Source organism: Tiliqua scincoides, chromosome 7 (assembly GCF_035046505.1).
Source record: "Tiliqua scincoides isolate rTilSci1 chromosome 7, rTilSci1.hap2, whole genome shotgun sequence".
Classification (NCBI taxonomy): domain Eukaryota; kingdom Metazoa; phylum Chordata; class Lepidosauria; order Squamata; family Scincidae; genus Tiliqua; species Tiliqua scincoides.
Window position 1 is genome coordinate 11,716,743 of NC_089827.1, and position 26,995 is coordinate 11,743,737.

The window sequence follows — 26,995 nt, forward strand, 5'->3', positions numbered from 1 at the left end:
AGGATAACTAAATGTAAGCACCATGCTTCTATTTTTTTTTTTTTTTTAAAAATGTTTTGTTAATTAGGGCTATTTTCCTGTGTGATGATAAGAGCAACTAATTTTTCCATGTCATTTTTGCAGGGAGAGCTTTCGTACAAGATTTGAAGTAACTGACGCATGGCTGAGAAAATAACAGTTCTAAGCTCTGCTGCACAGAGGATCCAATGGAGGGATTTCACTGGAGTCTTTCATCTCCATATGGCCCTATCCTCAAGGTAGACCACTGCATCTTAAAGTATGTCAGTGCAACACAAGTCCCTCCACTTGTAGAAGCCTGCCTGCTGTTGGATGTACATCCAGCTTGGTCTAGATGCTGTTGATGCTTGTTCCTATAGCATAAAGTCTCCTTCCAGCTGGTAGATGGCCCCAGTTGTGTAGCAACAGGGTGCAGCACGGTAAGTACATGTAAGCCATGTAAATGCCCCCACTCAATAGCAGTCTGAGCCATTTGGGGCAGTGACGGCAACATGCAGGTGCTCAGCCAACCAAACAGTGTCTCTTGCGCATTGCCGTCGCTGCCCCGAATGGCTTAGATGGTCAGGAGGCCACCTATTGCACCACCTGTAGCTACACCACTGGACACCCCCACCTTGCTGTAGGTGGGGATGCAGTGGCATCCTAGCATTGTGGTGTGTTATATATGCATGTGTGCATTGTCTCCGAGGCATTTTTCCTATCGTTGGGGGTGGTGTCTGTTGCTGTGTTGCTCATTCCCAGTGAGTGGTGATGGTGGGAAGGGATATACGGAACAGGGGTGGCAGGTGAGGCAGGACTGCCCCTTTGGCATCCTTTGAAAATCGCTGCAGCCTAGCCCAGTGATCACTCATGCATTCCGCCCACTTGCACCCAAGTAAGAAGGTGAAATGCAGGCCCAATCGTTAGGTTAGGCTGCAGTGACTGTTAGAAGACACCCTTACCTGCCGCTACCTTACTGCATGTCGCTTGTGGTGGGTTCCCCTCTATCACTGGCACCTCATTTGTCCCACCCACTGTACCTGGTCCATAAGCAAGTGTTCAGTAATGTTCTGAACATTAAAACCATCTGCAGAATGTAGACACTAAGTGAGAAACCTCCTGAGAAGATTGAACGTGCTAAAGAAGACCATGAATAATGCCAGGGGGAAGAAAAAAAACTCAAGCACAATATCCTAGCTTTCCTCACGAGAATCTGATTACGAGAGTTAAGAACTCAACGTTCAGTTTGATAATTAAACAGTAAGCCTCTTCGGCAAAGGCTTTGATATAAGATAAGCCCCAGCTTCTAATATGAAAATGCTAGCCTGAGCAAACATTAATCCATTCCTTTTCACCGGTGAGATGTGCAGTATTAACCTTGATGGATCTTTCCCTTTTGTCAAACGTGGTCAGGTGGGAACGAAGGCGACAAAATGTTAAACCACAACAGAGACCTTAATTTTATCATCATGTCTGCTGCCAAGTCTGCATCGATATTTCAAAAAAAAAAAAAAAAAGACTGCGACGCTCAACAGGATGTGCTTAAAGTTTTGGAATAATAATAGTTAACAACAAAGCATCTGCCCCTCTTATGAATCAAGTTTGCTTACAAGTTTGTTTAGAGCCCAGTCCTATCTTTCCACCCATTCCCTCTGGTACAGCCATGCCAAAAAGGGACATGCTGTATCCAGTGGAGGGGGGGCAGGTTGGCTCTACTCTAGCACAAGTCCAAGGAGAGAAAGTAGGCTGCAAGAAAGGGGGATAGGATCCAGAACATGCTATTGCAGCCAGAGCCACCCCATCCAACATCCTCCCTGCACCCTCCCACCTCCCCACCCAGTTTCTTACCTGCTCCAGTGGACGCTTGCATCCTGAGTACACTTCTGTACTGCAGCGAGTCATGGACTCTTCGCTCACAACAGGAGAGGAAACTGAACGCTTTCCACATGCGCTGCCTCCAACACATCCTCGGCATCACCTGGCAGGACAAAATTCCAAACAACACAGTCCTGGAACGTGCTGGAATCCCTAGCATGTATGCACTACTGAAACAGAGACGCCTGCGTTGGCTCGGTCATGTCGTGAGAATGGATGATGGCTGGATCCCAAAGGATCTCCTCTATGGAGAACTCGTGCAAGGAAAGCGCCCTACAGGTAGACCACAGCTGCGATACAAGGACATCTGCAAGAGGGAACTGAAGGCCTTAGGAGTGGACCTCAACAGGTGGGAAACCCTGGCCTCTGAGCGGCCCGCTTGGAGGCAGGCTGTGCAGCATGGCCTTTCCCAGTTTGAAGAGACACTTGGCCAACAGTCTGAGGCTAAGAGGCAAAGAAGGAAGGCCCATAGCCAGGGAGACAGACCAGGGACAGACTGCACTTGCTCCCAGTGTGGAAGGGATTGTCACTCCCGAATTGGCCTTTTCAGCCACACTAGATGCTGTTCCAGAACCACCATTCAGAGCGCGATACCAGAGTCTTTTGAGACTGAAGGTTGCCAACAATCCAGTGGATGCCAGGAGACCCAGCAATGTACATGGGAAGACTCCAGTCTTCCTGCCAGCATCCCGGCAGTGTGCTACTGAGAGTGCTGCCGGAAAGTTCTTCACAACATTTTTTCATGCTCATTCCGCCAACGCTAAAGTCCAATAGAATTGGACTGTGATTTACTTTTCTCATTAATATACTATCTTTTGTCCACTTAGGGCAGTGGACGTGGTTCTACCCTCTCTTTATATCTTCACAGGGAGAGCCCAATTATTTCAGGGGCTGGATAAGGAGCTTCCAGAATGAACATGTGGCCCGCAGGCCTTATGTTTGACACCTTGCTTTAGGTTTTGTTTGCATGTTTTCTAAATAGCATGCTAGAAGGGAACTCCAAATTGTAGCAGAGGGGTAGGGATACTTTAGCTCAACCATTTTCAACCACTGTGCAGTGGGCACATTGGGGTGCCACAAATGGTTCCCAGGTGTCCCCAGGTGAATTTGGGAGAGGGTGAATTTGGGAGAGGGTCATTTATTAGTAGCATCATTGGGGGATGTGAGCCCCCATTGGCAGCACAGTGTGCCTTGTAAATTGTCAAAAAAAGGATCACATAAGAACATAAGAACAGCCCCACTGGATCAGGCCATAGGCCCATCAAATCCAGCTTCCTGTCTCTCACAGCGGCCCACCAAATGCCCCAGGGAGCACACCAGATAACAAGAGACCTCATCCTGGTGCACTCCCTTGCACCTGGCATTCTGACATAGCCCATTTCTAAAATCAGGAGGTTGCACATACACATCATGGCTTGTAACCCCTACTGGATCTTTCCTCCAGAAACTTGTCCAATCCCCTTTTAAAGGCACCCAGGCCAGACGTCATCACCACATCTTGTGGCAAGGAGTTCCACAGACCAACCACACGCTGAGTAAAGAAATATTTTCTTTTGTCTGTTCTAACTCTCCCAACACTCAATTTTAGTGGATGTCCCCTGGTTCTGGTGTTATGTGAGAGTGCAAAGAGCATCTCTCTATCCACTCTGTCCATCCCCTGCATAATTTTGTATGTCTCAATCATGTCCCCCCTCAGGCGTCTCTTTTCTAGACTGAAGAGGCCCTAACGCCGTAGCCTTTCCTCATAAGGAAGGTGCCCCAGCCCAGCAATCATCTTAGTAACTCTCTTTTGCACCTTTTCAATTTCCACTATGTCTTTTTTGAGATGCGGTGACCAGAACTGGACACAATACTCCAGGTGTGGCCTTACCGTCGATTTGTACAACGACATTATAATATTAGCCGTTTTGTTCTCAATACCTTTTCTAATGATCCCAAGCATAGAATTCGCCTTAGTTCCTTGCCAGTGTGCTGTGAGTTGAAAAAGGTTGAAAATCACAGCTTTCACTCTTTCCCTCCACTCAGTTCCATAAAATGCACTATTTTTATGAGAAGGGGTAAAAAAGGTTTCCACTGGCTTTTTCAATCAGAGGATATGTTTTCCAATTAAAATGGCAGGTAGGGGGGTCACGAACAAGGTGATTGTGGGGTGGCGGCAAACAGCCAAGACCACCTTCCCCCTTAGTGAATGGCAGAGAGGCATTCAGGTGATTTCTGTGTTCTTTTTTGCGAGTACAGTTTTGTGAAACCATATAACATTCCTCCTAATCTACATTATGCAAATGAGACAAATTACTATCAATATTTTTCTAACATAATTTTCTTTAGGCACCGAAGATGCAGGGTTGTTTGCGAACAAAAACATCTTTCTTCCACCCAACAAATTGTAAATAAGATTACCAGGGCTATGGGAGATAGGGTGCTCCGAGTTATTTATTTTAATCACTAATTCATAGTTCAGTTAGTATACTTGACTATTCTCGCATTAACAGCTGATCCGCCCCAAGTTACTTGTTTATAAATTCCTCAAGAAGACAGCAGCATAATTTTATCTAGGGACCAATTTCCCCAGTTTCCCTGTATAAATCAGATAACACTGAATGATAACCATTTGTAGAAGCTCTATAGATCTTCACTGTCTTTAATGGTTCTTTCTTACATCCTGCCTCCTTTCAGATTCACTTTAATGGTCCATTCACTAAGTGTAAATTAGACCTCAAAGCAACCAAGAGTTGGAGAGGAGAAAACGTATGCAAAGTAGAACCAGAGCAGATAAATTACGGGAGAATTGTGGCAATGTCCCTTCTTAAGTCCAAGCAGTTCCAAGACAAATTGGAGAAATTCTCCCATCTGTTCTCCATTCTTCTGACTGTCATAATCGGCATATTATAATTTAATTTGCATACTGCAAATAGCGTGAGTTAGAGTATTCTGATGGCTAACAGACTGAGTTGTGAACCAAGCTCAAATCTTGCTTTTACTGTGAACTTTAAGAGACTTTAAGCAAGCAAATGGGTTTCAACCTCTGCTCCTTACCTATAATATGGGGAGATGTACCTTACAGGGTTTTTTTTAAGGATTACCATATTTTTCGCTCCATAAGACACACCTGACCATAAGACGCACCTATTTTTTAGAGGAGGAAAACAGGAAAAAAAATATTCTGAACCAAATAGTGTAATAAAATATTTAATAAACTATAACAGAATAACATTTGAACCATGTAAAGTGAACAGCAGTCAACAGTGGCATTAAGAACCATTATCACTGTCATTAACAAATGGAGAGACTTAAAGGTTTGAGTACTCTAGTTTTCTGGAAACCCCAAGAACTCATCATTGCTAGAGTCGGAATTTATGAAGCTCATTTGCTCACAATCACTGACATCACTTTCTTCGCTGTCTTCATATAAGATACCATCTTCACTTCCATCTAAGGCATTGCTAATGCCACATTTTTTGAATGACATTTTTTGAATGTGAGCATAAACTGGCATGAAGATCCCCCCCTTCTTAGGGTGAATGGGATCATAAACTGGCATGAAGATCCCCCCCTTTATTAGGATGAATGGGATCATAAACTGGCATGAAGATCCCTCCCTTTATTAGGGTGAATGGGATCATAAACTGGCATGAAGATCCCTCCCTTTATTAGGATGAATGGGATCATAAACTGGCATGAAGATCCCCCCTTCATTAAGGTCCCCAACATGCACTCTTTTTGCAGTATTCGCTCCATAAGACGCACACACTCCCCCCCCCCCACTTTTTTGGGGGGGGAAAGTGCGTCTTATGGAGCGAAAAATATGGTATGTTGCTCATGGATGTGAAGAGCTATGAACACTGTAAAAAAACTATAGAAATGCTACCAATTATTATTTATATTAAAGTGGGCTCTTTTATCCATGGGTTCGGAACCCATAGATTTGACTCAGTGCCAGTTCCAAACCCATGCTGAAGGGTCCCACCTGACCTCCTGGAAATGACCAGAGCCACCTTCCAGTTGTATCTGAGGCCCAGGCTTTCTAAGCCCCAGAGAGGCTGGCATACAGCCTCTCTAGGCCTCAGAACACCTCTCAGAGGTGTTGGAAAGGTACTTCCAGTTTTGGGGATGACTTCAAGTGCCTTTCTCAAACTGTGGGTTGGGATCCACTAGGTGGGTGGCAAGTCAATTTCAGGTGGGTCCCCATTCATTTCAATATTTTATTTTTAATATATTAGACTTGATGCTATCATAGTACGTGCTTGCATTTGGGTAAATGTTAGAGGTCTGTACTTTGAACAGACTACTATGTATATGCTTTTAACAACAATAGTCAGTGAGACTTACTCCTGGGTAAGTGTGGGTAGGATGGCATCCTGGGATTGTTAAAAATGTTCCTGCTTGATAATGTCACTTCCAGCCATGACATCTCTCGTGGTGGGTCCTGATAGATTCTCTTTCTAAAAAGTGGGTCCCTGTGGTAAAAGTTTGAGAACCACTGACCTAGAAAGATTTTACATTTCTATCAGATCACTTTGGAAGTACTTAAGAAGGAGGCTGGGTGGGCTTTAAGCCTGATCCAGATGGGATGTTCTTATGTTCATGCAAAAATATACTCAACAACTTTCTGTATGTATGTATGTATGTATGTATGTATGTATGTATGTATGTATGTTAGAGTATGAGCCCTTTGGGGATAGGGAAGCATTTATTGATTTATGTCTATCCACTTTGTGAACTACTCTGTTGAAAAGCAGAATATAAATATTCTTAATAATAATAACCTCAAGTAGGTCTTTAGACCATTGCACTCATCTAGGTCAGCATTGTCTATATTGAGTGGCAGAAAAAAAATGTTTCTCCAATTAAGGAAAAAAAAAAATTAGAACCATGGCCATTCACTACAGATGACTATAACCCAGCACACACATGGCAAATATTCATCTGAATGGTTTTAAATGAGTAGCAATGATAAATCTTTTCCCTTTGATGCCATCCTCTCAACAGGTCAACCTTCTAAACTTCGACCACATTTCAGTTGTTCTCTAGAAATATTGTGCAGACTTTCAGCAGCCTCTACTACATTCCTACATTCGGTGGTCTTCATTAATTACAAAGCAAATTGCTGCATGTTTTTACAACACACCTTTCAGTTTAATTTTGTAAATGGCACTTGAGTTATTTCTTTTTTTTCTGAGTATTCCTGTCAGGTTTTAGTTACGGAGCTCCTGCAGGCTGGATTGATAGTTTTCAAGTTGTTTATGAAAATCTAGAAGCAAAAATAGAGAGGTCTGTCAACATTTCTCTTATAGCTCATTACTTCATGGAGAGAAACCTTGTATAAATAAAACATATCTCTAATAGACCATTTAATTTATACATGAGTTGCCATTTTATTCCTGTTCTATGTGACTAACAGTTCTTTTTTCTGTCCAGTCTCAACCTCAATGATGACCCTCCTTGAGAGAGAAACTTTGGAGGGCATCCAGTTAGTAAACATACAAGTGTCTATCCATTTTCCTTGAGACTTATTCCCATTCATGGGAAACTCTCTCTCAGTACCCTTGGAGTAAATGACTAGCACTTAAGGGAGCCAAGTGACTTTCTCCATGGTGTAAGTTGTATCTAGGCACTGCACTCAGTCAAGACTCAAAGCTCATGTTCTGCGTTTGGGATAAAATTAGAATCCGCTATAAATTTGGGAAATAAATAGCATACATGAATTGGAAAAGTTCCCAAACCAATTTGTTGGCCCGAGGATGAAACACGAAGCAAGTAGACTCAGACTGTGATTAAGTGGGGTTTGAGATTACTCAACCTGATTGTTGTTAAATTTTCTAATCTTTAATGGATTTCCACATTTAACACAAGTTACTAATTCTGTACACAGTTCTGAGGATCTAATTATCTGCTTCCTTGTCGCTTAGAGTTGATCAGTCATTCTCTTGAATCTGAACCAAAGGCCGGTGTGATCTGGTGAATTTAAACTAACCAGCAGAGCAATGACAGAATGTGAAGTTGCCTTTTAGCAAAAGGAACGGTGGCTGTCTTCAGATGATTAAATAAAGAAACTGTTCCTAATAAAGAAAGGGGGGAAGGGAGTGGGGAAAAAAAAATCCTTTTTTGCCAATAAGTAATAAGATTGTTTCATTTAATTAATCTTCTTCCTATTGCTTTTAGAAATACCAAAATTGATTGGTTTAGGAGATGCATATTAAAATGGTCTTGTGAAACTTTTTCCCCAATACTGGGCAGGGAGAGGAGGAGGAAGTGGGGAGGGTGCGAGGAAGGTGGATCCAGTGGTGATGGCACTGGCCCGATCTTATCCCCCCTTCTGTCAGCAGTCTTCCTGCACCCTTTCTCTTCTCAGACTTGTGCCAGCAATGGGGAAACCCATTGTGGGGCATGAGGTTTACAGAGCAAAAAAGGGGATTTAACTTCACATACCCTTCTGAAGCCTCCTGCTTCGTCACAGCTGCACTGGGGGGGGAGAATTGGGCTGTAAGAGAGTATAGTGGAGGAAAGAGTTTGAGTAAATGTCAAGACAATGAAGGTAGCTGTTTTCATAACTGTTGTGAGAAGCAGGGTTTACATAGAGCATGCTTAACAGATGAGTGACTGGCAGGCATCTAGACTAGGGCAATGAATACAATCTCCTTTTGTCCACAATAAGGAAGACATGTCTGTGCAAATCATTGCTAGTGACTCACCTAATTCAATATTACTAAGGTCAGAATAGTAAATAAGAGGTTATTTGTGAGAATAACAGGCCTTTGGAACTGCAACAGAAGGCATCTATCTCCGGACCAGATCTGACGGAAAGCTCTTCAACCTCTCCAGACTGAGAGCAAAATCCAAAGTCCAGCTGAAATGTCTGCGTGACTTCCTCTTTGCCGACGATGCAGCTGTCACTACCCACTCTGCCAAAGATCTCCAGCAGCTCATGGATCGTTTTAGCAAGGCCTGCCAAGATTTTGGACTGACAATCAGCCTGAAGAAAACACAGGTCATGGTTCAGGATGTGGACTCACCTCCCTGCATTACAATCTCTGAGCATGAACTGGAGGTTGTCCATGACTTTGTGTACCTTGGCTCAACGATCTCCGACACTCATTCTCTCGATACCGAGCTAAACAAGCGCATCGGTAAAGCAGCTACCACGTTTTCCAGACTCACAAAGAGAGTCTGGTCCAACAAGAAGCTGACGGAACATACCAAGATCCAGGTCTACAGAGCTTGCGTCCTGAGTACACTTCTGTACTGCAGTGAGTCATGGACTCTTCGCTCACAACAGGAGAGGAAACTGAGCGCTTTCCACATGCGCTGCCTCCGACGCATCCTCGGCATCACCTGGCAGGACAAAGTTCCAAACAACACAGTCCTGGAACGTGCTGGAATCCCTAGCATGTATTCACTGCTGAAACAGAGACGCCTGCGTTGGCTTGGTCATGTCGTGAGAATGGATGATGGCCGGATCCCAAAGGATCTCCTCTATGGAGAACTCGTGCAAGGAAAGCGCCCTACAGGTAGACCACAGCTGCGATACAAGGACATCTGCAAGAGGGATCTGAAGGCCTTAGGGATGGACCTCAACAAGTGGGAAACCCTGGCCTCTGAGCGGCCCGCTTGGAGGCAGGCTGTGCAGCATGGCCTTTCCCAGTTTGAAGAGACACTTTGCCAACAGTCTGAGGCTAAGAGGCAAAGAAGGAAGGCCCATAGCCAGGGAGACAGACCAGGGACAGACTGCACTTGCTCCCGGTGTGGAAGGGATTGTCACTCCCGGATTGGCCTTTTCAGCCACACTAGACGCTGTGCCAGAACCACCTTTCAGAGCGCGATACCATAGTCTTTCGAGACTGAAGGTTGCCAATATATATGTGAGAACAATAGAACCCGGAGACTGACTAAATTTTAAGAGGGATGCTTTTCATTGATGCTTTTGTCATGTGCAAAAAGCCTACCTCTGCTTCTGTAGAGAAGCAACAAAAATAAGCAAAAGGACTTGCTCATTTTGTGCTAGGGCAGGGAACATTGCCATCAGATATGCCAGATCCTAGCCCTCATTACCGAGCAGTGCACAGGGGCTGCAAGCCGCTCTGCTCTCCTAGGATTTAAGCGCACCTCCAGAGGTGGCGTAGGTCCGAGGAGACCCATTGGGGCTGCAGTGGCTTACCTAAGGGTAAAGGGAAGAGTTTCCCCTTGCCTCCGGCTGAGCCACTTTGGGCCCCAATGTTGCGCTGGACACTGCACAGATCTCCTGGCCTGCCTGTTCCAGCATAAAATAAGATTGCACTGCACTTCTGTTAATGTCAATCAATAGGATTTACCAGTAGAAAATATTAGTAGCAAGCAATGCTTTGATCAAAAGGTAAGTAAAGAAAAGGTATCCTGATGTTATCACCGCATGAGTGGAAATGTCTGCTGTTTTTGAACTAATATTCTTTGAGTAGCTGGAATTAAACAATTACCATTAAAAAGAGGCATCTCATATTCCTGCACTGAGCACTAAATCTTTTCGGTTTCAAATGCTCGGTTAATAGTGGAACTTTGTTTCAGCTACCCGTGAAGGCGGCAGATCATCAAGCTCTCTTCTCCAGGAAGCTTTGTAGTGTTGCAAAGCCTCTTCCCTTGAAGGATTAAATAATCTGAACTGTTATTCACCAGAAACCTACTGAGGTGCAAATGACAGCACAATATACTGTCTGATCTCAAACACTTCACAAACCGAGTAAAAAGTAAAATTGAACCATAACAGCCAATTTGTGTAACTTTTGCTTTGCAAGGAAAAAAAAGGACCTCCATTTTTTAAAATGGGCTTTTGAGGAGTTTCTCAACGTTTCACCTCCTCTTTGTTCAAGACATGGAGATGGGAAGCTGATATGCAGGGTATCTTTAAAAGGTGTGCCCTCAAGGCCTTGGGATGAGACATGTGAGAAACTGAAGGAAACAGCTTTAACTTTTTGCAGGAGAGATCTGTGTGAGCTCTTGAGCCTGTATGACCTCCTATGGATCTGAATAGTCCTATGATTTTAATTGAGACCCCTGAGGTTCTGCCCTAGGAGGGAGGTTCTGCCCATAGAACCCACTGGCTAACCTGAACTCCTGGGCTGGCAGCTGCGGATTCACTACACCAGCTTCCCTGGTAAGCTGCATGTTCCAACAGGAAAGAGAGGGGAACAGAATGGGAGTGAGCATGCTAACCACTAGTTGCTACTTCCTTGGCTTAGTGACTCCCTGCCAGCCCCTCTTTTGACCCTGACAGGAGCTATGGTGAACTATGAAAATCCTTGAGCTAAACCTATGTGATTAGAAACACTGTTATGCAGTCATGAGACGTTGATGTGCAGTTATGAAAAATTTGCCCCCATCACATCACTCTATAGAATCTGCCCATCTAGCAAGCATTGTCTTAAAATGTAGAGTTCAGTGGTTTCCGAACTTTTTAGCAGTGGGACCAAACACCCCCCCCCATCCAAAAAAAAAAAAGGCTTTACCAAGCCTCAGTGGTTATAAAGGTTATTTGGCCACAATGCTCCCTGCAAGTAGCAGATTGTTTAACCTTGATGCACATAGACTAATCTAATTATCTTTTCTAGTCATAATCTAGTCTAATTGTCAGTTTCATGACCCACAAAAATTGCGTTGGGAACCAGCGATGCACCACAAATGCACAGTTTGGGAACCACTGGTATAGAAGAGTGTAGAATGTGTGTTCCTGAGATAAACTAGGAATTTATTTGCAGGTGCAAATACTTATTTATTACAGTAGTTGTATACCGTCTTTCTCCTAGATTCAAGGAGGTTTACATAGGCAGGCTGACCATAAACCACATGTTTAATGGAGTTTTTCATAAGAACATAAGAACAGCCCCACTGGATCAGCCATAGGCCCATCTAGTCCAGCTTCCTGTATGTCACAGCGGCCCACCAAACGCCCCAGGTAGCACACCAGATAACAAGAGACCTCATCCTGGTGCCCTCCCTTGCATCTGGCATTCTGACAAATCAGGAGGTTGCACATACACATCATGGCTTGTAACCTGTAATGGATTTTTCCTCCAGAAACTTGTCCAATCCACTTTTAAAGGCGTCCAGGCCAGACGCCATCACCACATCCTGTGGCAAGGAGTTCCACAGACCAACCACATGCTGAGTAAAGAAATATTTTCTTTTGTCTGTTCTAACTCTCCCAACACTCCATTTTAGTGGATGTCCCCTGGTTCTGGTGTTATGTGAGAGTGTAAAGAGCATCTCTCTATCCACTCTGTCCATCCCCTGCTTAATTTTGTATGTCTCAATCATGTCCCCCCTCAGGCGCCTCTTTTCTAGGCTGAAGAGGCCCAAACGCCGTAGCCTTTCCTCATAAGGAAAGTGCCCCAGCCCTGTAATCATCTTAGTCGCTCTCTTTTGCACCTTTTCTATTTCCACTATGTCTTTGTTGAGATGCGGCGACCAGAACTGGACACAATACTCCACAATTTTCCAAAGATTGTTCCATGAAAGAGACTCATAGAACCCTCCATTTCTCTAGATCTTCCCTTTCATAGTGTAGTCATTGTCCTGGCCTGCCAGCTCTTGCACTTTTGAGCTTCCACAGGCAGCTGCAAATCAAACCTCACACCAGTTCTCAAGATATTATCCATTTCTTGCCAGCTCCACCTTGCTTCACACTTCTCAGCTGATCTTGCTTAGCTTATCAGGCAAGGCAATAGCTCAATCTCCAGACCTTCTGCGCTCAAATATCCTCAAAGTCCAAGTTTTGGGGTCAATGTTCCTATACTGTCTGAGTGAACGGGGCCATTTTCAGCCACTGTGCTGTGGCACACCAGCGTGCCACGGATAGTCTGCAGATGTGCCGCAGGAGTTTGGTTTGTTAGCAGGGCCACTGAGGGATTTGGGCCCCTGCTGTCAGTGTGGTTTGCCTTGTCAATTGTCAAAAAACTGATGATGTGCCTTGATACTTTTAGTGTGCCATGAGCTGAAAATGTTGAAAATCGCTGAGATCATGTGACCGCAGTGGAACTCCAGCACTGGTCTTCAGGCTATGCCTTGAAATGCTGCTTGAGTGTTTGCCAAAGATTGTAGAAGATCAGCAGGCCTTATAACTCAAGGTTATATTGGCCATATTCCCTTTCTAATTCGGCTACATGACTATTCCTCCTTAGGACAAAACAGTGCAGGAATATAATGCGATTTCCCTTTCTTAAAGGGCAAAGCAATTACCATGCACAGTGATACCTGGAATTCAGTTTTGCTGTAGAATGTTCCTTTTCTTGTTGCTGCCACTCTTCAGTAAACATGCTTATCCCCTTCCTCATGTGCTCTTGCACTGATGCCAGTCATGCCAGGGGACTTGGCAATTGCATCATCCATATGTCAGAGCTGGAAGGAGTGCCACCCCCCCCTCTCTGCAGAGCAGTCTGTGTCTGGCTACCTGCACGATCTAATTGTCAATGTTCGTTTTTGCCTGCCTAGAAAGGGAGACGGCGCAACCGGCGCGGCAATATGGTGTCCGCCTACTAACGGCTGCTGTTGAGGCTCTCGTTTCCCACATATATCTTTGCAAGTTGTTTATGAGGACTGCTCCGTGTTTGTGTGCTTTCGCAAATCGAGTTTCTCACCCAGGCACTAATGAGATCCGTATGTAACTCCATCAAAGGATGGTGTCCCCATCGCTACATATCACTGAAAGCACGTGCTGGCCAAAGAGCCATTCGTAAAGCATTAATCAGGAATCATGCATCAAACGAGAGCCATTTTGCCACACAAAGGCAATGATTTTTTTACTGGCTGCCATTCAGCTAATGGTTGGATTATATTACTCTTGACAGAAATTGCCAATCCAGCTGGCTCGAGGCATCTTTCTTGCATGGGAAGCTCTCTGATTACAATTATACTCTTCTCCCTTACAATTTAGAAGAATGATGTACACTGGTGTGCTGTTTTACTTAACACTATCCAAGAAAAAACAGAGCCTTATATCACCTTACAGATGAATAATGTTCTGTGTATGGTACAAGTTGGCCTGGCAAGTGCCTACTTCATCAGGTACATGCACCTGCTGAATTAGGCTCATGCCTATGTGCTCTAATAATGCCATAATCAATTTATTACTCTTTAAGGTGCTACAAGACTCGCTGTGGGTCTGAGCACAGCAGACAAACATAATGACTCTCCTGGAAGTCATCGAAGAAAAATATTGCATTCCTGAAACCATTTGACACTTGCTTGCCCCAAAATGCTTTTGTAGTGCTTTTTCAGCATTTTGTTTTTAAGAAGAAAGAGTCCATAATATTGTCTCTTCAATACGATGTGAAAACTACACGGCTTAGAAGTGTCTTTTCACCCGTAAAAGGCCAAAGAGATATCTAGTACTGTAGACCAGCCATTTTCAACCACTGTGCCGTGGCACACTGGTGTGCCATGAATGATCTCCAGGTGTGCCGCAGGAGTTTGGTGGAGGGTCATTTATTAATAGGACCATTAGGGGATATGAGCCCCCCCCCCACCAACAGCATGGTGTGCCTTGTCAATTGTCAAAAACTGATGGTGTGCCTTGACAATTTTAGTACCTTGTCAGTGTGCCATGAAATGAAAAAGGTTGAAAATCACTGCTGTAGACAGAAGGCCCTTCTTAAAAACCATTCAGGGATTTACTGGCACAATTTGGTATCAGAGAAAGAATGATTGAAGTATGTTGATGCTGTCCATTTTTAAGGAATGTTGACTACCTAATGGGTAGTCAGAAACCCTTTTCATAATCTGTCCAAATGTCCAGTGATTGTGTGAAAGGGGAGCGGGATCATGGCTGTTAGTCACACCTCTAATGCTCATTCCCCTGCTGGCCACACCATCTGGTGGCAGTGTGTTTAGTGTATGTCTGAAATGGGCCAAGCTGTATATGAAGAGGGCTGCTTCCGGGACCCCTGATCATCCTGGTTGTAAACTGGATAGAAAAGCCCTCCATGCAGGTATCTCAGCCCCTTTCAGACAAATGCCCCATGTGTCACCCCTGCAGCATGATGCGCTCCAGCTTCCTTGTCATGCATTCATTGAACATAACATTTATTTTTAAAAAAACAACTCTAAGTTTAGCTAGAAAGGCAAGTCATATTTACCTGCCAAAGTGGAATCTGAACCGAGTTATCTGCTTGGATGTTTGTGTGGAAGAGAAGGGGGAGAAAGCAAGATCAGAAGGGCTTTAGGGGGCTACAAGGCTGTGCTGATGTTTTGGGTAAACTGACGCTGTATGCATTTGCCTCTGTTTTGCTCCCACCACCAGGAAAGGCTCCAAAGGGGAGGGGATCACTTGTATGGTGCATTCAGGCACCTGTAAAACTTAGTGCTTTGCAGCCCCTCTAGCTACAGCCCTGGGAGGAGGCCTTTAGTAGTTTCGATACTGATCATGTCCCCCCAGCTATATGTTAATTTTTTAAAAAGACACTTTCCATCTTGGGACAGGGCGATCAGGATCCACACCACAGCAGGGGTAACACACTGAAGCTCCCTAACCCTGCAACATTTCTGCTTCTGCCCAGTTTTCTTGCCCATCACTTCCTGCACATGCCTGATCTCATCTGATCTCGGAAGCTAAGCAGGGTCAGGCCTGGTTAGTACTTGGATGGGAGACCACCTGGGAATACCGGGTGCTGTAGGCTTATACCATAGTCTTTCGAGACTGAAGGTTGCCAACCATACCGCTTCCTATGTATAAAAGCTAAAACTTCACTAGGACTAACAGCACCATTGAGCCTAGGTGTTAATGAGAACCTAAGGATATTTGAAAATGGTCCAAACTTCTGTGATTAAGCTCTTCATTAAACACAAGTTGAGAGTAGCTCTTGCAAGCGTGCACACGTTAGCCAAAAGTGTATTACTGAAATCGTTTTTTATCTTCAGCTGCAAATGCACATTCTGCTTTGGCTAAGGTTCCAGCCAACTTCTGCTTTCATTATTACATTTTGCTTTTAAAATTTGGGTAAATAAGCATATTCTGAATGGGTGGGTTCCTAGTTTTAAAAAAAGCTATAGAAACTCAGTATGAACCCCCAGCTAACAGTGGAAAGAGGCACCTTTTAAAGTGGTGCCCTCCTACATTTTGCAAGAGGAGAACAACAGCCCCTCTGCCCAATTGCAGCATGAAGTCTTCTCCAATGCCTGTTGCTAGTGTCTCTTTTGCATCCAGTGGCGTCACAAGGGTTTGTGTGACCTGGTGCGGGAGGCCAGAACATCACCACTGTGATGAACTTCCTCCCTTGCAATGGGCAGGGCAACGCTGGTTTTTTGGCTATAACATTTGATAGAATAGAGATATTTGAACCCGGTTTGTTTCACTGCAAAGCCTGCTGGGGCAGTGGGCTACAGACACGGCCTCCCACACCACAGTGGAGTTTGCACACTGCCCCACATGGAGGTTGCATGCAGCCTCCACATGCCACAGAAGGCCTCCCAGAGGCTTCTGAGATGCATTTCCATGACAAAAAAAAAAAAACTAGAAGTGTCTATCAGAACCCTCTGGGAGGCATTCCGAGGTTTGTGTGGCCTCCCTATGGCTCAGGATACCTCTGGAAATGGCTGGAGAGCACTTCCAGCGCAATCTCAAGCACAATCTTGAGATTGCACTGGGCCAGCTTAAGACCCTTACGCCGGCCCAGGAGTGTCACAAACGTGCTGTAAAGCACATTTGAGCCTCCTCTTGAGTCAGCCAGGTTGGCACACAGATGTGCACTGGCCCACAGGGGCCTGATCCGGCCTCCTGCCAATGGGAAGGTGCAAGTTCATACCAGTCAAGAAAGGCTGGTGCAGGGGTCTTGGGGAGGGGGAGCGTGGGAAGCATGCGTTCCAGGATGGGCGGTGGGTGGGCTGCTGGAGAGCGGGGCCAGAATCCGGTACTTATGCCAGATCCTAACCCTGTCCTGAGAAGCCTGGGATAGCTCTGGGCTGCTCGGATTGGTGCCACCTCTTCAGGTGGCGCGGATTTGAGTAGCCCCATTGGGGGTGCTGCAGCTTTACTCAAGGTAAGGAGAAGGAATTCCCCTTGCCTCTGGCTGAGCCGCAAACATTCCCAACCTTGTTCTGGATGCAGGGCAGAGCTGTTGGCTTTCCTGCTCCAGGGCAAGTTAGAATTGGGCTGCCCAGGAACCACATGGATCTCATTATTTAAGGATTTTGTACCCGGGGGGGGAGGGGGCGGAAACAGATCCCCCACAGATAACAAAGTCCAACCTGTACAACCCCAGCAAACAACTCTGAGATGCCAGAGTGTCTTTCTTGTTTCTCACACTCCATCACTGCCGGCAGCATTTTCTGTCAAAACAGCTGGGCCCTGTCAATCAAGCCTGCCGAAACGAACGTTGCATCAACATTGGATATTCTATGTGTGTCGGTAATTGAATGTTTGTGTTCATTTTACAAGCAGGCTTTACATAATGTAACCTCGTGCTTTGGAAATCCAGGCTTCACCTTCTCCGAGGAAGCGCTTAAAAATCCTGGTGCGGAATGGCAAGACACCGACTGTGTGTTACGCATTGTAAAACAATCGCCAGGAGAATGAGCGGGCAGGCTGCAGATCGGAGTTCGGAGAGCAGTTAATTTCTGATCTGTCACCAAATCTAGCCTTTGAGCATCAGGATAATTGGAAATAATGACTGGTGGCTGCAGTAATTTTCAGCAAGCCAAATTCGTACAGTGCAAGATGTCATGATAGACATGAAACAAAGTTCTGGCGCTGTTGTACAAGAAGCACAACACAGGCATACTAGCAGTGCTTCAAAAAGTCATTTTTTCCAAACTTGAGTTTACGTTTTAGAACACGGGTGCCCAAACCCCAGCCCTGGGGCCACTTGTGGCCCTCGAGGACTTCCAATGAGGCCCTCAGGGAGCCCCCAGTCTCCAATGAGCCTCTGGCCCTCCAGAGATTTGTTGGAGCCCACACTGCCCCGATGTAACTGCTCTCAGCATGAGGGCAACTGTTTGACCTCTTGCGTGAGCTGTGGGATGAGAGCTTCCTCCACTACTTGCTGTTTCACATCTGTGATGCAGTAGCGGCAGCAAAGGAAAGGCCAGCCTTGCTTTGTGCAAGGCCTTTTATAGGCTTTGAGTTATTGCAAGACCTTCATTCATTCATGTAAGTTTCATCTCTAATATATTCATTTATGTAAATTTATTCAAATTTGAAATGTAAATTAATTATTTTTTCCCCAGCCCCCGACACAGTGTCAGAGAAATGATGTGGCCCACCTGCCAAAAAGTTTGGATACCCCTGGCTTAGAGGGAAGGAGACATACAGATGTCCCACAGGCTCCAACCTTACTTCCCCTAAATGACCCTTAATTAGCATGGCCTCTCCTAAGAGTTCAGCCTGACCTCATCCCTTGCAGGATGAAGTCCTTCTTGGCTCTCAAGATTGCCAGTCAGAAAACAAGACAGGGTTAGGTTAGACGGCACTTTGGGAGAAAAAAAACACGGATATTTATAATACTTTGGGGGCTCATAACGTCCATCTTAAATATGAAAGCTCACTATTCTAGCTCAGATCTTAATTTCAGTTTGCACGAATATCTGTCCTTATCCCCCTCTCACCAAAGTGCAAGCACATTGGGAAATGTAGTTTTCCTAAGGGCCACTGAGAGCAGAAACTGGATACTTTCTGATACCACTGCATGAGTGGTTTGTGGCCTCTTCTATAAATATCTAAATAGCTTGTTATGTTAATGTAAGTTAGTGTCTCTCAAACTGTGGGTTGGGACCCACTAGGTGGGTGGCAAGCCAATTTCAGGTGGATTGCCATTCATTTCAATATTTTATTATTAATATATTAGACTTGATGCTACCATGGTCTGTGACTGCATTGCAGAAATGTTACAAGCTGTACTTTTAACAAGCTACTATGTATATTATTTTAACAATGATAGTCAATGGGACTTACTCTGGGGCAAGTGTGGGTATCAAGCAAATTTTCCTGCTTGATGATGTCACTTCTGGTCATGACATCACTTCCGGTGGGTCCTGACAGATTCTCATTCTAAAAAGTGGGTCCCAGTGCTAAATGTGTGAGAACCACTGACGTAAGGTATCTGACTTTGACCCTATCTATGGATCAAGAAGCCTTAAATTCATTTCCTAAATAAAAGAGCAAAGGAAACTATATTTGATGCTGTCATAATAATAAATTATTCCAAAAACCAGGGCCATCAGAATAGTGCTATAGAATAAGTATTCATTAAACACATTTGACAGTAGAGACAGACATTCAGTGGCAAACACCATAAAAGAGCAAACTCTCTCTCTTTGCAGGGGGAAAATGGTAATTATCTTTCTTCTTGATGAAAGCCATTCTTGTTTACTCAGGAAGTGGATATTAACATTACAAGAATTTGTTTCACTTAATCTAATAACCTTAGCTCTAAGAGACTTTGTCCTATGATGGAGCAGTCATGTAAGTGCACGACAACATTGGTACTATTTTTTCCCCCCACTAATCAGACCTTAAATGATAGTGATGTACTTTATCAGGCAGGGTGAGTTGGAGATCACAATCAAATGACCAGGCACTGTGCCATGGAGAGAAACCACGTCGCTGGTATAGAACGACAGCTTTTGAAGCTGGATTCAGGGACTGAGAGACTGGATTCATACTGAGATACTGTCTAATCCAATTGGCTTCATGCTGTAGGGAACGTTAGGCTCAGATTTTGCAGCTGAGTGGCTACAAAGATCTGGAAAGGGTGTTGGATTACCTGAACGTTTTGAGGACAGCAGCAATGCAACCTTCGTCTGGGCAACAGGCTGAGACTCTGCTGATCTCAGCTTGTGCAACTCACAAAAGCAATTCAGATTGCAGATTTCCTGGGTCCAGCCTGGACTGTCCTGTCAAAACCTCTCCAGAGCAGTGTTTCTCAAACTTTGACCACCGGGACCCACTTTTTAGAATGATGATCTTTCACCTTTATCTTCCAGGTCCTCATTGTCCCTACTAGGTTGTAGCTATGGGCCACACCCATTGCAAGTCAAAGTTTTAACCCTATACTGTCAACACAAGGGGCTACTGCTGACACCATATCCTATCCTCTCAGGGAAATCTGCCACAATTCCACTACACTGACTCATTAACATCCTAATCCTACCCAACTTTTCAGCACGAATGCAGCATCAATGTAGCCCCAAGGTACAGGAGCAAAGATTCCCTTACCTTGAGGAAGCCTCTATGACTGATCCCTCCAACCCCCCCCCCCCCATTGCAGAATGCAGAGTAAACCCCATTGGCATGGCTGTGTGAGCTGAGTGCTAGGAAACTTTAGTTAGTTACAATTGAGCTGTAAATGTCAGGCCACTAGTTAGTATATTCCACTAACATTGACAGAAAGTATAAATGTAAATATCAAAAAGGTTTCTGACCAAAGTGCCTTCAAATTATTAATTACTGGGTTAAGAGACCATGAAATCAGTCTTAGCATTAAGCAAAATAAGCCCTGTCTTTGAAAAGCTCATTGTTTTCTCTGGCAATATATGTGTACGTTAAAATCACAGTTGTCTATTAGTCTGAATTCAGTGGCGTCACAAGGGTTCACGTCACCCAGTGCAGGAGCCAGTGTGTCACCTCCAAGATGGACCTCCTCCCATGAAGTGGGCAAGGCAATACACCAAGTAGTGGGTGAGTCGATGCACCATTTCCCTGCTGGTTTTTTGGCTACAAATTTTGATAGCGTAGAAATTTTTCAACATGGTTTGTTTCATTGCATGTGGCATAAAATCACACATTGAATGATATATAACATGAGGGCATTGTTTGAAAGTACCAAGATCTTAAAAATTTTCGCCAGTAGTGTTGTCACCCCTCTGTGTACGTCAACTGGTGTGGCCTGTACCCCCGCACCTCCCTAGCAACGCCACTGAGACAAATGAATAGCATCTTAATTCATTGTCTTAATTTTAATAGTATCATATAGAAGCAACAGCTCTATATGAAATGCCATCCACAAAGGGGCACTGGGGAGAAATATGATACTGTTCAATGCACAGACCATCCACAAAAGCAGGGAAAAGGAGGAAAGCTACACTTTTTTTAAGCCCCCCTTTTGTTGGTTGAGTCAGCATGTCAAAGAGATTGGTAGGAAAATTAAATCAGTGACGCTCGTCCAGCCACAAGCAGTCATTTCATGTTTTCGAGGTCTTATTTCATTTCAGACATCATAATCAAAAAAGCTGCTTAAGTGAGTGAAGCAGAAGGCATAAATAACCCACACTATTTTCTCTCAACGCTGTGCTTGTTGTAGAGGTACAATGTCAACATTTGCATATATGAATCTTGAACACATCCTTAATATTTTTAACAGGGATTTTAAACATTGCTTGCTTTTAACCATTGATAACTTGAGCCATAACCACAGTGTTTTGCCAGATCCCAAGGCCAAGCTCCACCTGGAGAATTATGCCCACTTTAAGTTAATTAGCTTCCCTTCTTTCCTGCCCTGCAGCACTGCTGGACCCCACCACCAGGGTAGCCCACCTGCAGAGGTCCTCCTTCCTCCCCTCTCCTGCCAGCAGCTCCTCCCGCCACTACAGCAGCACCTTGGTCCTCAGCAGGTCTTGGGTGTGGCAGCCACACACCAGTCTCAGTGTCCCCAGCAGTTTCTGCTCCAGCAGCCTCCAAAGTCCATTCACACATCAGTCCATCAGCAGTTCCATTAGTTCCTCAATCCTATCTCCCGTTCTTCAAGCTTTCCTCCTTCTGCTTCCTCTCTTTCCTCTTTCTGCTACTGTTTTCCTCCTGCTTTCCTCTTTTCTACTAGAAAAGAGACACCTGAGGGGGGACATGATTGAGACATACAAAATTATGCAGGGGATGGACAGAGTGGATAGAGAGATGCTCTTTACACTCTCACATAACACCAGAACCAGGGGACATCCACTAAAATTGAGTGTTGGGAGAGTTAGAACAGACAAAAGAAAATATTTCTTTACTCAGTGTGTGGTTGGTCTGTGGAACTCCTTGCCACAGGATGTGGTGATGGCATCTGGCCTGGACGCCTTTAAAAGGGGATTGGACAAGTTTCTGGAGGAAAAATCCATTATGGGTTACAAGCCATGATGTGTATACGCAACCTCCTGATTTTAGAAATGGGTTATGTCAGAAGGCCAGATGCAAGGGAGGGCACCAGGATGAGGTCTCTTGTTAACTGGTGTGCTCCCTGGGGCATTTGGTGGGCCGCTGTGAGATACAGGAAGCTGGACTAGATGGGCCTATGGCCTGATCCAGTGGGGCTGTTCTTATGTTCTTAACTACAATTCCCAGGAAGCCTTGCAGGTCTCTTGTTATCTGGTGTGCTCCCTGGGGCATTTGGTGGGCCGCTGTGAGAGACAGGAAGCTGGACTAGATGGGCCTATGGCCTGATCCAGTGGGGCTGTTCTTATGTTCTTAACTACAATTCCCAGGAAGCCTTGCAGGTCTCTTGTTATCTGGTGTGCTCCCTGGGGCATTTGGTGGGCCGCTGTGAGATACAGGAAGCTGGACTAGATGGGCCTATGGCCTGATCCAGTGGGGCTGTTCTTATGTTCTTAACTACAATTCCCAGGAAGCCTTGCAGGTCTCTTGTTATCTGGTGTGCTCCCTGGGGCATTTGGTGGGCCGCTGTGAGAGACAGGAAGCTGGACTAGATGGGCCTATGGCCTGATCCAGTGGGGCTGTTCTTATGTTCTTAACTACAATTCCCAGGAAGCCTTGCAGGTCTCTTGTTATCTGGTGTGCTCCCTGGGGCATTTGGTGGGCCGCTGTGAGAGACAGGAAGCTGGACTAGATGGGCCTATGGCCTGATCCAGTGGGGCTGTTCTTATGTTCTTAACTACAATTCCCAGGAAGCCTTGCAGGTCTCTTGTTATCTGGTGTGCTCCCTGGGGCATTTGGTGGGCCGCTGTGAGAGACAGGAAGCTGGACTAGATGGGCCTATGGCCTGATCCAGTGGGGCTGTTCTTATGTTCTTAACTACAATTCCCAGGAAGCCTTGCAGGTCTCTTGTTATCTGGTGTGCTCCCTGGGGCATTTGGTGGGCCGCTGTGAGAGACAGGAAGCTGGACTAGATGGGCCTATGGCCTGATCCAGTGGGGCTGTTCTTATGTTCTTAACTACAATTCCCAGGAAGCCTTGCAGGTCTCTTGTTATCTGGTGTGCTCCCTGGGGCATTTGGTGGGCCGCTGTGAGATACAGGAAGCTGGACTAGATGGGCCTATGGCCTGATCCAGTGGGGCTGTTCTTATGTTCTTAACTACAATTCCCAGGAAGCCTTGCAGGTCTCTTGTTATCTGGTGTGCTCCCTGGGGCATTTGGTGGGCCGCTGTGAGAGACAGGAAGCTGGACTAGATGGGCCTATGGCCTGATCCAGTGGGGCTGTTCTTATATTCTTAACTACAATTCCCAGGAAGCCTTGCAGGTCTCTTGTTATCTGGTGTGCTCCCTGGGGCATTTGGTGGGCCGCTGTGAGAGACAGGAAGCTGGACTAGATGGGCCTATGGCCTGATCCAGTGGGGCTGTTCTTATGTTCTTAACTACAATTCCCAGGAAGCCTTGCAGGTCTCTTGTTATCTGGTGTGCTCCCTGGGGCATTTGGTGGGCCGCTGTGAGAGACAGGAAGCTGGACTAGATGGGCCTATGGCCTGATCCAGTGGGGCTGTTCTTATGTTCTTAACTACAATTCCCAGGAAGCCTTGCAGGTCTCTTGTTATCTGGTGTGCTCCCTGGGGCATTTGGTGGGCCGCTGTGAGAGACAGGAAGCTGGACTAGATGGGCCTATGGCCTGATCCAGTGGGGCTGTTCTTATGTTCTTAACTACAATTCCCAGGAGGCCTTGCAGGTCTTCTTGTTATCAGGTGTGCTCCCTGGGGCATTTGGTGGGCCGCTGTGAGAGACAGGAAGCTGGACTAGATGGGCCTATGGCCTGATCCAGAGGGGATGTCCTTATGTTCTTAACTACAATTCCCAGGAAGCCTTGCAGGTCTCTTGTTATCTGGTGTGCTCCTTGGGGCATTTGGTGGGCCGCTGTGAGAGACAGGAAGCTGGACTAGATGGGCCTATGGCCTGATCCAGTGGGGCTGTTCTTATGTACTCACACCAAACTCTCCCTTCATCAGGTGCTTTTATGCCTGAGGGCCCTATTGCCTTCAAGTGGCTGCAGCTATACAGCACACTCTCTGCTGAATGCCCAGGCCTTAACCCTTAAAGGGGCCACTGCTGACAGCACATCCTATCTCTTTGCCAGATCTTCCTCGATTCCATGACACCCAGGCACAATTGTGAGGTGCAGATAGTGGCTGTAATGTGTGTGTTCTGTATGTGTATAAAGCAGTGGTGTCGCTAGGGAGGTGCAGGGGATGTGGGCCGAACCGGGTGATGTGCTTTGGGGGTGACACCACTACTGGCTAAATGTTTTGTTTTTTTAAATTGGTATTTTTGAATAATATCTTCATGTTATATATCTGCTGATGCGTAATCTTCATGCACAATGCAATGAAATAAACTATACTGAAATATCTCTATTCTGTCAAAAGTTATAGCCAATAAACCAGTGAGGTTGGGACAATGCTGCAACACAGAGTGTGAAAAATATCACACTCTGAAGAGGAAGAGGATTGGAGCTGAAAGACCAAAGAGTGGTCTTTGCATGGACTGCATGGAGGTACCTTTGGTCTGATCCACTGGAGTTCTTCTTATGTTCAGCTGATCGCACAATGGATTCCATTAAGAAGTGAAAGCTATTGGAAAGGCTTTCCCCCACCTATCAAAACCACAGTGGGAGCATATTAAAACTATTAAAGTCCCCACCCCTTCCTTGCTATGGTTTTGCCACATTTCAAAGGACCCCTTTTGCTGTTTAGAAAAAAAATAAGCACCTAATGCAGTGGTTCCCAAACTTATCTGGATTACGACAGCCCTGCAGTATTTTCTTCCTGGTTCAGCCAGGTGCTTCAATCTTGGATCTTGCAAAATCTTGTGAGGTCCAAGATGGTGGCACCCAAATCTCATGAGAGTTGGGCACTGCATGTCTACTCAGAAGTAAGTCCCATTAGATTCAACGGGGCTTACTCCCAGGAAAGTGTGGATAAGGTTGGGCTGTAAGAGTAGAAACTGTCTACAGAAATCAGGAAATTGGAAGGAGCGAAAAATACATGTTAAGGATATAATCCTATGGGCACTGGATCTCATGAAATTTTTGCAAGATCCAGGGTGGCAGCACCCAAGGTGACAGATAGGGGGCACCACCAGGGACATCCTGCAATGCCCCAGTGAGTGTGGCCTGACACAGTGGTCCCCAAACTATGGTTTGGTTTCCAGGGGAGCTGCGTCAACCAGCCAGGGGAACCGCAGAATCGTCGTGACAAACCTGCCTCCAACGTTGTAAAACCAAAGTTAATGAACACGGGGGGTGTGCAGAGAACTGCGGATAAGTGAAACCATGGATACTGGATCCACACTGCATCTGTGGATGGGAGGAACACACATCTGTACCTACAAGTTTACAGAATAAAATATAATAAACTGAAAACTATAATGAAAACCTTAAAGCTATCAGATGACAACAAATATCCCAAATGAAGCAGCTGTAATGTCATGATTACAAGCATCAATAAAATGACAAGGAGCGGGTGGACAGGCTGGGAGAACGATCTATTTAAAGCTCAGCAGAATAAGAACATCTTGATTTGGACAAATGGTCTGACTCAGTATAAGGCAGCTCTTCACGACCCTGCGTAATCCACTTTGCCTGCAGAGTGAAAACAGTGATTTGTGCTGTAGACTGTACCAAGTTTTGCAAATATTTTAACATCTGGGGAAAAGGAAAGAAAATTAAAGCCCTTTCCACCACCACCCCCCTTTCCATGTGCAGTCTCTGCTCTGAACCGGAGCTTGAGAACTTTATGAACACAGTGAGAGTGGGAGTTCCTGGGGGGGGGGGCAAGAGGAATTTGCTGTGCAGGTTGTCCCCTGGACCAACTGTTTCCATTTCCTGAACCACTAGTATAGCTGCCGCTACAGTTTATGCCAATCTAGGGCTTAACTGAAGCCAGAACTCATCCCCAGAAAATGTTTCTTAGTGTCAGAACTAAGCACTGGAACGTGGCGTTATAATAAAGACCTCTCATGAGGGGCAGAGTTCCTTTCGTATCAGAGTGACCGGCTAATGAGGCTGGGTGAAGCAGACCCTTTGGGTAGTGGACTGGTGCGTGGTAGTGTAGAGCACCCTGTTCTCAAGCACCACTTAGACCAATCAACACACTGCCTTCCTGTTGCCTTTAGTGCTGCCTCTATCACTGCCTTCAGCTACAGAGGTATTTTTAAACAGACAGAAGAGGTGAGCTGAAGTGTGTGGGAGACAGTGGTGCTCTAAAGTGTCTCTTGGAATACTCTATTAGAGCTACAATCCTATGATACTTACCTGGCAGTAAGTACACTGCTTCTGAGTGTACTCACTCAGAGTGATACTTACTTCTGAGTACACACACCTAGGATTGGCCTCTAGAGCATCTTTCCCTTTATAGATCCTACTTAGTTAAGGACTACATATTTAGAATTTAATTCTTTTTTTCCCCCTCACAAATCAGTCTTTGGTATACTCATTTACTGTATACATTAATACAGTGTTTCCCAAACTGTGGGTAGGGACCCAGCAATGGGTCGTGACCTGATTTTTGGTGGGTTGTGAAACTGAGAAGCTGATTGCAGAAAAGGAAAATAGATTGAGCCCCATGAAAAAGTGAATCTGATCCACATGTGCATGTTTACTCATGAGTAGGCAAACCGCACCCTACTCCACTTCGAAAGGCAGGCAGGCAGAGGAATGCAGTGCCATCAGAATGGTCCTCATCTAATGAATGCAGGCCCCAAAAACTCTGGAGAAGGAAGTCCATCTGTCCCCAAGCTGACAAGGTAAATGTATTGAGACCTATGGAAAGTGAAACCAAGCCACATGTGCACATTTACATGCATGTAGGCAACTGTGCCTTGGCTGTTATGGAAGGTCAAACAAAGGGGAATGCAAGGCCACCAGAATGGTCCTGATCTGGTGAATGTGGAACTCTACAATGCTCCAGAAGGCAACCCATAGGGAAAAGGATAAAATCAGACTTAAGCAGCTGGTAAAGTGAAACTTCT

General features: G+C 45.4%; 2 pseudogenes; one reads left to right on the plus strand and one right to left on the minus strand.

The window, feature by feature from the left end:
* LOC136657068 (zinc finger protein 420-like) overlaps positions 1 to 26,995 on the minus strand; it is a 657,687-nt pseudogene that overhangs the window by 280,522 nt on the left and 350,170 nt on the right.
* Positions 15,394 to 15,512, plus strand: LOC136658191 (5S ribosomal RNA; annotated as a pseudogene).